This window comes from Geospiza fortis, unplaced genomic scaffold (genome assembly GCF_000277835.1).
Source record: "Geospiza fortis unplaced genomic scaffold, GeoFor_1.0 scaffold53, whole genome shotgun sequence".
Lineage (NCBI taxonomy): Eukaryota > Metazoa > Chordata > Aves > Passeriformes > Thraupidae > Geospiza > Geospiza fortis.
The window spans coordinates 1,412,777-1,415,358 of NW_005054305.1; the positions used below are offsets into that span (position 1 = coordinate 1,412,777).

A 2,582-nucleotide genomic window follows, 5' to 3' on the forward strand; every position below is an offset into this window, starting at 1 on the left:
GCCCGTCCCCTTCCCTATCCCCCTCCCTCTCCTCTTCCAGTTCCTGGGGGTCCTCAGCTTCGCCGCGTCCGTAGTCGCTCGCTGTGGTCCTGCGCGGAGCTGCTCCCCCTCAGGGAGGGCTGGCCCGAGCCAGTGCCTCGAACCATACCGGCTCTTTTAGGTTGGATTTTAGGAAGAGTTTCTTCACAGAAAGGTTGATCACGTATCAGAATGGGCTGCCCCGGGAGGTGGTGGAGCCACCATCCCTGGAGGTGTTTGAAGAAAGAGGTGGTGGCCTGTAGTGCCATGTTCTAGCAGAGAGGGTGGTGTTCCGTCCAAGGTTGCACCCAATGAGCTCAGAGGGGCTTAAGTCTTTTCATACTTGATTGACTGTGTGATTCTGTGACTTGGTTCTGCTCTAGTGCCACCATAAGCGCTCTCCAGGCTCATCCCGTGCTGCAAACTGCTGTTGACATTTGTCATCTTTCTCCCTCTCTCTGCAGCCTCAGGCACCCCATTTCGGAGCTGAGCAAGACCAAAGCCTTCAGCTGGGCCTGGCAGGCGGCACACGTCTGGCACTGGATCCCCCCAGCCGGGATATCCCAAAAAAGCCCCTGTGCCAGCCTCCCTTGTCTCCCCTGCTGTGGTGGCCCTGCAGTGCCATGCCCCATGTACAGCTCACCTTCCACGTCCAGCGGTGTCACCCTGACCTGAGCTTCCAAAGCCAGGTTCCTTTCACACCATGCCATGTCAGCTTCCTGCTTCATATTTTATTGGCACATTTGCTGCTCACTAAGGGTAGTCCTCGTCACTTGGGTTTATTGGGTCTCATCGTGTTGATCTCAGCTTCTCCCATGTCCCAGTGTCATTTTGCATCCTGACCCGTGTCTGATTGCAACTGTTCCCAACATGGTGTCCTCTGAAAATTTTCTATGTATAGTGTCTGCTAGTCGGAAGAAACTGATTCTTCTCTAAATATTTAATCATTAGTATCTCTTGGAAGTCAAGAATTTCCTAAGAGTCACTTATCTCTGAGATAAAGCCCAGCTTTCTGACAAGTGACATGTTTATGTTATGTTATGACTGATAATCTGTCGTGATTAGGACCCTGAAATACAGGTATATATGATGGAAGCTAAGGACCACAGAGGACTGTGGATTAGAAAATGCTACCTTTCTTTGCATCAGGCAGAAAATAATCTTTTTCACTAATTAAAAGAGTAAAATCTATTTTTTTCCTCATATAAATTTATACACTTACTGTGTATGTATAGAAGTAAAGGAAATCATAAAGTGTAAGTAGGGGGTGGATATTTTTCTCTGCTCATATCTGATAAAGATGTTTTTGTGCACTTTGAAATTAGCATACTTCATTTAGCAGAGCTACAGTTGGAAATGGTGCATATACCTGTGTGCAAAAAATGCTTAGAAAAGCGCTGCATGGCAAATGATACCAAATCACCTAGAGCTCTGCATCTAGCTGAGAGATACATCAGTTCTTAGCCTTTATTATAATTAACAAATACCATTGAAAGCTGATGTGTATAATTTAGGGAGAAACAAGCTTCTTTACTGATAAAGGCTTTTAATTAATTAAGAAATAAACTCCAGAGGCAGACTACTGTTTGTAAGAAATGTCAAAGGCAGAAGACTTACTCATTAGTGCATATTCAGATAAGTCATTTAATGTACACAATAAGCATCAAAAGCAACTGGCAGAAAAATTGAATATTTTCATTGCAAAATAATATGCTACATGCAGATGGAAATCTGGTTGATTCAAACAGCTGAATGTGCAACATCTGTGGGAATCAGTCTTGAAAAGGCTTGAGAATATGCTTGAATGTACGTATGCAAATAGAAATTACTTTTATGCTTACAGCTGATTATGTCCTTAAATCTTTGTATAACCAGAGCCATAGCTTGTTATCAAAGATTACTTTACTGACAACATAAATAACATTTTATTTAAATAAACTAATATTGAAATGGATTTGGTTTTGGGGGAGTTTAAAGATTTCTGAAGTCTCTGGTTGATAGCTTATATGTCACAGTATTTACTAAGCAACATTTTATTTATATGCAACTATTTTAGCCATAGAAATTTAACAGTTAGCTATGTTGAGCATCAGGGTAGTTCAACTAAGGAGCATATATTTTATTTCAGGAAGAAAGAATTCACACTTCTTCTTTCCTAGGAGGAAAAAAAAAGAAGAAAAATCATACATTTTGGTTTTGAATGGAGAAAAATATGTTAGAAAAGTAAGTATATGTGGAATATACCAGTGTCCTGCTATAGAGGCATGCATAACATAAAAACCAGACAGAAACTTTTCTTTTTCTCTCCCTTTCTGTTCTCACAGATCTGTCCAGTTTTCTTGTAGAATTTTAACTCTTTTTTATCCATTACATTTTCATGTACTCTAAGCCTTGTGCAAACTGAATGGTGTGATTTTGAAATCAACACTGCTTACTTTTCCCAGTTATTAAATGGGTACACAAGATATGCCCACAGGAAAATCAGACTAAGATTCAGACTAAAAATCATCATCAAACTACAGAAATAATTATTGCCATCATTAGGCCCTGAAGATTAGTATTCA

General features: G+C 40.8%; 1 protein-coding gene across 1 annotated transcript in view; it reads right to left on the reverse strand.

The window, feature by feature from the left end:
- Nucleotides 1-1,852: 1,852 nt before the first annotated feature.
- The window catches only part of CLUL1 (clusterin like 1), a 15,995-nt gene continuing 15,265 nt past the window's right edge, over nt 1,853-2,582 (reverse strand). The window contains exon 9 of the mRNA XM_005418281.2: nt 1,853-2,168. The gene's annotated coding sequence lies outside the window, so the exon portion shown is untranslated. The remainder of the gene's footprint in view (nt 2,169-2,582) is intronic.